Source organism: Triticum urartu, chromosome 5 (genome assembly GCF_003073215.2).
Source record: "Triticum urartu cultivar G1812 chromosome 5, Tu2.1, whole genome shotgun sequence".
NCBI lineage: Eukaryota > Viridiplantae > Streptophyta > Magnoliopsida > Poales > Poaceae > Triticum > Triticum urartu.
The window spans coordinates 356,571,171-356,579,580 of record NC_053026.1 but is presented as its reverse complement, the minus strand read 5'-3'; positions in this window follow the sequence as shown (position 1 = coordinate 356,579,580).

The window sequence follows — 8,410 nt, the reverse complement described above, 5'->3', positions numbered from 1 at the left end:
AGCGATGGCACAAAGTCTCGAGAGAACATCATAGAGTACCTTTGGAATCCATCGATCCACCAAGCAATCATCTGGAATGAGGGAATCTCCAGGAGGAAGTAATTACGAGAACCTAGAGTTAGAGTTAGAAAAATCATTTAACCCGAATAGAAGAGAGTTCAGAGCCACAGAGTACGGATCGAGGAGTAAAAGATCCTAATACCACCCACATGGCGACGTGGGCCCGTAAGGCACACAGCCATGTTAGTAAAAAGTTCTGTAATGTCTAGACTCGACTTCGACCAAGGAGTGTGGAAGGGGGATTCCTATAGGTAGTCGGCTCTGATACCAACTTGTGACGCCCCCAATTCAATCATACACTAATCATACACACAAACGTGTACGATCAAGATCAGGGACTCACGGGAAGATATCACAATACAACTCTACAAATAAAATAAGTCATACAAGCATCATATTACAAGCCAGGAGCCTCCAGGGCTCGAATACAAGAGCTCGATCTTAGACGAGTCAGCGGAAGCAACAATATCTAAGTACAGACATAAGTAAACAAGTTTGCGTTAAGAAGGCTAGCACAAACTGGGATACAGATCAAAAGAGGCGAATGCCTCCTGCCTAGGATCCTCCCAAACTACTCCTGGTTATTGTCAGTGGGCTGCACGTAGTAGTAGGCACCTCCAGTGTAGTAGGAGTCGTCGTCGACGGTGGCGTCTACCTCCTGGACTCAACCGTCTGGTCGCACCAATCGGGTATAGGAAGGGGGAATGGGGGAGCAAACCAACCGTGAGTACTCATCCATAGTACTCACAAGCAAGGAGCTACACTACATATGTATGCATTGGTAACAAATGGAAAAGGGGTAACATATGTGGGCTGAACTGCAGAATGCCGGAATAAGAGGGGGATAGCTAGTCCTGTCAAAGAGTATGCTTCTGGTAACCTCCATCTTGCAGTAGAAGAAGAGAGTAGATCGTAAGTTCACCAAGTAACATCGCATAGAATAATCCTAACCGATGATCCTCCCCTCGTTGCCCTGTGAGAGAGCGATCACCGGTTGTATTTGGCACTTGGAAGGGTGTGTTTTATTAAGTATCCAGTTCTAGTTGTCATAAGGTCAAGGTACAACTCCAAGTCGTCCTGTTACCGAAGATCACGACTATTCAAATAGATTAACTTCCCTGGAGGGGTGCACCACATTTCCCAACACGCTCGATCCCCTTTGTCTGGACACACTTTCCTGGGTCATGCCCGGCCTCAGAAGATCAACACGTCGCAGCCCTACCTAGGCACAACAGAGAGGTCAGCACGCCGGTCTAAATCCTATGGCGTAGGGGTCTAGGCCCATCGCCCAATGCACACCTGCATGTTGCGAGGGCGACCGGAAGCAGACCTAGCCCCCTTAATACAAGAGCAGGCTTACGGTCCAATCCGACGCACGCCGCTCAGTCGCAGACGTCACGAAGGCTTCGGCTGATACCACGACGTCGAGTGCCCATAACTGTTCCTACGTAATTGGTTAGTACGTATAGGCTAATGGCAAGACTCAGATCAAATACCCAGATCTCGTTAAGCGTGTTATTTTGAAATAACCACGGACGCCGACCAGGGCCAGGCCCACCTCTCTCCTAGGCGGTCTCAACCTGCCCTGTCGCTCCGCCACAAAGTAACAGCCATGGACCATCGGGAACCCAGGCCCACCTCTACCGGGATGGAGCCACCTGCCCCTTCAGCCCCCAACATTGGAATCACTTGCGGGTACTCAACGTGCCAACCCGACTTTAGTCACCACCTGCATAGTATGTATATATGTATGTATATACCCGTGACCACCTCCCGAGTGATCACGGCCCGATAGTACAGCATGGCAGACAGACTAGAATGTAGGGCCACTGATGAAGTACTAGCAACCTATACTAAGCATGTAGGATTGCAGGTAAGGTATCAACAGCCGTAGAAACAATGACAGGCTATGCAATAGAATAGGATTAACGGAAAGCAATAACATGCTACACTACTCTAATGCAAGTAGTAGAGCTGAATAGGCGATATCTGGTGATCAAGGGGGGCTTGCCTAGTTGCTCTGGCAAGAAAGAGGGGTCGTCAACACCGTAGTCGTACTGGGTACCAGTGGCGTCGGTCTCGATGTCTAGCGAGAGAAGAGGGGGAAGAAACAATAAATATTAAGAAAACAGATGCATAGCGATGCATGACATGACAAGTATCGGTGCTAGGGGTGCCCTAACGCGGTATGAGGTGGTACCGGTAAAGGGCGGAAACATCCGAGAAAATATCACCAGTGTTTCACGTTTCTGGACAAATGAATCAGAGGGGGAAAGTAGCGTGTTCGCTATGCTAGGGATGCGTGGTGGACGAACGGGTTGCGTATCCGGATTCGTCTCGTCGTTCTGAGCAACTTTCATGTACAAAGTTTTCCCATCCGAGCTATGGTTTATTTTATATTGATTTTAAAAGATTTAAATTATTTTTAGAATTTATTTAATTTATTTAATTTATTTAATTCAACTTTATCTAGAATAGTGTTTGCTGACGTCATCATGATGTCAGCATGACGTCAGCAGTCAACTGGGTTGACTTGTCAACCTGACAAGTGGGTCCTACTTGTGAGTGACACATTTTAGTTACCCATTTATAATTATACTAAGCAGGATTAATTAGGGGTGGGCCCACTGTCATTGACTACTTAATTAACTAATTAACTAATCATGTCAATTAGGTAACTAATGTGTAATTAGTTTAATTAGTTGTTTAGTTTAATTAATCAAAATTAATTAAGTTAATTAATTCTTTAATTATTTAGTTCTTTAATTAATTAATTATTTTTATTTTTATTTATTTATATCTTTATTTTATTTTTATTTTTTTAAATACGTTCTGGGCGGGGCCCCCTTGTCATTGGCCACTGGGGACCTTAGCGGGCGCTGGGTTTACAGGCGAGGCAACCCGAGCCAGTGGCGGGGTGCCGGCGCGGCGTCGGCGGAGCAGAGAGCGACAACGCGCGGCCGCGGGGCAGCAGCAGCCACGGGCGTCGCGGGTGAGCTGGGCCGAGGCGTGGCCAAGGGGGAGGCAGAGCGGTACGGCGGCGACGCGGGATAGGGGCGCGGGCGACTCGGCGGGGCGCGATGTGCAGAGGAAGTGAGGCGCGCGCGAGTGGCGCGGGTGGTGCTGCCGTGCGGGGTGGACGGCAGCGAAGCGGCGAGCAGGGGCCGTGGCAGGAGAGCCCGAGGGCGCGGAGCATGCGACGCACGAGGCCACCGCGGGTGCCGGCGCGAGCCGCGGATCGGGCGCACGAGGCCGGCGACAGTGAGCGGAGCCAGAGCGGGGGGCACGGGCGCGGGCACGTCCAGGGTCATGCGCGCACGGGCGGAGGGGGATGGAGGTCGTGGCGAGCACGACAGGGGGCGCGCGCGGGCGTGGGGACAGCGGGCGAGGCCTAGCGAGGTCAGGCTGGAGAGTAGGCGGGCGCGAGCGCTCGCGCACGCCACAGGCCGGCGGGAGCAATAGCAGCAGATGCAGGGGAGGCGCGGCCTGGGCGTTGTTGGAGCGAGGCGAGCGCCGTGCGGCGTGGTGGGAAGGTCAGGGGAGCGAGAAGGAGAGGCCGGGGCTCATGTCGGGTGTAGGGTTCGGGGCAGCAGGGCGCGAGGGATGTCGGAGACAAGGAGACGTAGGGGACGAGGAGACGAGGGCGTCCGGTGAGGTGGTCGTCGGTGACGAAGGCAGCGGGGCGCTGAGGTCGGAGCCGGGTCGCATCGAGCGAGGGCGAAGGGATCGGGCTCCTCCCGATCCAGATCCAGAGCGAGGGGGAAGTGGTGGTCGGGGAGATTGGGTTTGGGTGGGGGGGGAAAGTGGGGGGGGGGGGGGGGGCCTTGGCCCAGTTGGGCAGGCTAGCTGGGCCGAAGCCCAGTGGGAGGGGGTTTCTCTTTTCCTCTTTTACTTTTCTGTTTTATTTACTTTTCGTTTATTTTCTTTTCTGTTTTAGCTAATTGTTTGGGCAACAAATGAGCTTTGTAAATCATGAGAGTTGGCCCACAAATCACAGCACAATGTATCCTACCACCAAAAACTAGTTTGGGGTAAATATCATTTCATATTTATTTTGTATTAATAAAAGGTTATTTAAATAATGTTTTAAATCATCGTTTGAGGTTGTTTAAGTCACTTATTAACTTTCAATAATGTTGTTTACAATTTTATCATAGCCTCTGATTTATCTACTATTTATTGAACATTTTAGTTTTAATATTTGAAAACTTTTATTGTTTGCTTGATTTTAAATTTTGAATTTGAAATGGTTTCGAACTAATGCGAGATTAGCAACAATAACCGAGGTGACATGGCATCGTTAACTTGGGATTACTGTAGCTTAATTATCCGGGCGTCACAGGGACTTTAGTCTCACTAGTAGTTCCGCGTGGACTTCGACGTTTAGCTTGTTACCTCAGTTACGATCTTGTGCCCTCGGCAGGATCTTGTTGATAGTAAGGCTTCTCAGCCTTTTTCATTTGTAGTTGTTTGTACTCAGACAAGTAAATCTTCCGCATGTGCTTGTTGCTTGTATGCTCTGTATGTTGGGTTATGAGACCCATGTTTGTAATACTTGGCTCCTCATAGCCTAATGAATAAATACTTTGAGTTGTAGAGTTTTGTTGTGATGCCATGTTGTATTTGCACATATCGAGCATATTGTGTGTATGATTTGAAATGCTTGGTATGTGTGGGATCCAACAACCTAGGTGCCTATCCTTGGTAGCCTCTCTTATGGGGAAATGTAGTCTAGTGCTTCCACTGAGCCATGGTAGTCTGCTACAGCCCGTTTTACCAGAGTCCTGTTAGCCCACTTGCTACTGCTCCGGAACACTTACACTGGCCGGCATGTGTCCTTCTTCAATCATGTGTCTGTCCCTTCGGGGAAATGTCACGCGGTGTCTTTCGGCGTCCTGTTAGCCTACTACAGCCCAGAATCCCGGAGTCCTGCTAGCCCAGGTGGTACAGCCCGAAATCACCCGCTGATGACCGACACGTTCATCGCTGGGTCATGTATGCCTCTCCCTATAAGTTAGTGCCACTTTGGGTTCACGACTAGTCATGTCGGCCCGGGTTCTCTGTCATATGGATGCTAGCGACACTATCATATACGTGAGCCAAAAGGCGCAAACGGTCCCGGGCCAGGTAAGGTGGCATCCGTGGGAATACCGTGCGTGAGGCCACAAAGCGATATGATGTGTTACATGCTAGATCGATGTGGCTTAGGATCGGGGTCCTGACAGCTTTGGTATCAGAGCCTGGCTACCTGTAGGATCACCAAGCCAAACTAGTCAATGTTGAGTCTAAAAATGCTTTAGTTATGTGTAAGGGAATTGATTGTGGGAAGGGACGTAAGGCTCTTTTTACTCTTTTACCTTATGCCCTTCTGATCTTGGTCATCCTCTCCTTTCCTACATGGGTTAAGGACTAGGATCTCATCTCTCTATCAGGTTCACGTGTTACTAACCCATAGAATCTAGGATTGTTGGTTTCAGGCCTCAGTTCAGTTTCTACTACTTTTAGTATGTTGTTAGTTGAACCAGAACCTTGATATGATGTTGTTAAGTGACTATGCAATCCTTGTGAATGTCTCAAATCTTTTTTTGAGCATTTACAGCCGTTATGTTGTCCGAGTCATCCCAGGTTGTAAATAGTCTGATGCATTTGCAAATTCCTTCTTTCCATTCCTGATGTCCCTTTGGGCCAGTTCAACCACACTAATCGGTGAGTTGAGGTACTGTATTGCCTCGACATATATTAGTAACCTTTGCATTTTAGGGAGTCACTCAGTAACCTAGCAATGCTTTGTATCATTAGTGTGATGATTCTGGCCATTATTCTCGAAAGCATCTCGTGATGCTACTTAGTAGTAGGAATTCTACTCCTGGGATTTTTTGAGCCCAAAATTTACCCTACTTACTTCATGTGGATAGTGTTTTCTAGTTCCTTTCGGATATTAGTAACCTTTGCGATACTCCTCAAGGTCCGTGGTAAATCCTTCTTCCAATACCATGAACTACTTATGGCAGAAGTTCCTTGTTGAACCAAAACATCACAATAAGAGTGGTCTTGATGAGTTCTCCATTCTGCATTGTGAATCTGCCAGTCCTACCTTTCTGCATGGATTATTTGGAAGAAATATGTTGAACTTGTTTAACATACTAAATCTATGCATCTGCAACTTAGAAAACCATATGTTCCTTTGAGTTGTCTCTCTTTAGTTGTTATCCAACCCTCGTCTATCAATTGATAGTCAGGAGTAGATGTGCATTCATGTTAATCGTTGCCTTTTACTCTTGAGGTCCGTCGAGCCATTCTATTCCGGAATGACTAGGAGAAACAAACTCCAGCACCTCATCCATATCTAGGATTGGGTCAAAGCAGTTGTGCTCCACAGATCAAAATGCCAGTCCAGCTTTTGTTCTGGTCTACCTCGGAGTATTAGCCTCTTTATGTCAAGAATGTCATGAGAATTGCACCACCTCTTATGAATTCCCGATTTAGTGATACTTCTCGCCATCATTATTCATCCCTTGGTTCCCGTGTTGTTGCAACCGGAATGCTGACAAGTGAACTATGATGTGTGAAATCTATACTCCTAGCAACTTTGTTGCTTGGAGTTAAATGGACAAAAACCACATTCTTAATGTGTTGATTATAGAATCATCACCCTAAAAAAATTGATCGTGCTACCTAGCCCTTATTTCTGGTGCACTTTTCAATCAATGGGTTAGGATAGTGAAAATCCTTGCTTATTTGATCATATTGTCTTGCCCTGAAAAGTAAGATTGTTCTCGAGCTTAGTAACATATCGGTGGTTAGTGATTTTCCGGATATCTTCACGGAAGTATCACCTGGTTGTTCCCTGGCCGTTATGTTGAGTTCGTGATCATGTTGGTTTCCTCTAAACCACCCATTCTCCAAGATTCTGTGTTGGATACCATGAACTATTTGGTTGAGCTAAACAACAACCTGGAGAGTTGGAAGATGAAAGCTTGTCCCACTTAGTTCATTTTAAAGGGATATCTTTCCGATTGTGTGTGTGTTGAAGAAAGATGATATCCTAATTGATTGATCCTCATGATCAGTTGCGGGTGTTATTGTCCTATCCAATCTTTGATTTGAGCATGGGCTATCGTCAAATCAAATCAGAACCAACGATGTTCATAATGTTGTCTTACTCGTGGATGTTTCCTCGAGCATACACCATTATATCTTTCGGGTCTGACCAATGATATCACCTTGTTCACATAATTATGGAATTCCATTTTATTTTGGAAATAAGAATGAATTGTTGTTGAGCCCATCAGCAATATTTTTATCTTCTCCATGATTTATGATGAACATCCAGCTAGTGTTGGAAACTTGTGTAATCATTTTCTTCGTGTCCCGTTCATGAAGTATATGTTTGGATGAAAGAAGATACTTCCTCTAATTCACGTGCACTTGGTGTAAGTTGTTGTCGTGACTTTGAGAAAGTTTGTTTTGCTTCCTCTGGAATCATCCCAAGTTAGTCATGTATGTGCGAAGTATTCTATGGTTTGATAGGTTTGGCCACCTCCATTCCATACGTAATTCCTAGCATACCAAGCCACTGATTGATTTGTTCAAGATAAAGGAGTCTGTTCTAAGGTTAGTACTTTAGACTTCCGCGCAGAGACTTTGATATCATTAATGATGGTTCCCTACTAGAACTCGGTAGTATTTTGTTGTAAGACTACCATGTGATCATGCTTGTCTGGGACAATGTGTTCACATGGGTGTAGCAGAACCAGCTCATGTTTTGGGGCTTGCTATCATAGTTCATTTCCCGAGAATCTCGCAACATCATCTCGTCAATTTGTGTTGCAAACTTTCATTTTTCTCTCTAGACTTGATGAGTCTGGAATATCCTGACACCAACCAAATCTGAATCTCAGGCAGATATGATGGTTGGAACGTGTCCCAAGAACTATAATATTGGTTTCTCTGTAATCTGGTAAAGTGGATGTCGTGGCCAACACACCCAGTCGGAAGACCTATTATTGTAGTATCTTGATTGAGGAAGTTGGCCACCTCCCCATAAGGATCTCATAGGGTATACTCCAGAAGTTGCTCCTTACGGATTCTTGTGTTCCCGAAGTCCGACCTTTTACTTGATGTCCTAGATACCAAACCATATCAATCAATGGGTTACGCTAGCACATCAAGGAGAACATTAGAAGCAGAGTGCTAAATGTCTCTTGGTCGATCATCCAGATTCTGTTTCCTTGGCCTCGTTAAGGTGAAATCTGAGAAGGTGTTAGTTTCCTTTGCATCTGCATCGTCCATCACCATTCATCATGGTAGTATGTTGTGTTGCCAGGATCCTTGACACGGATATTGGTAA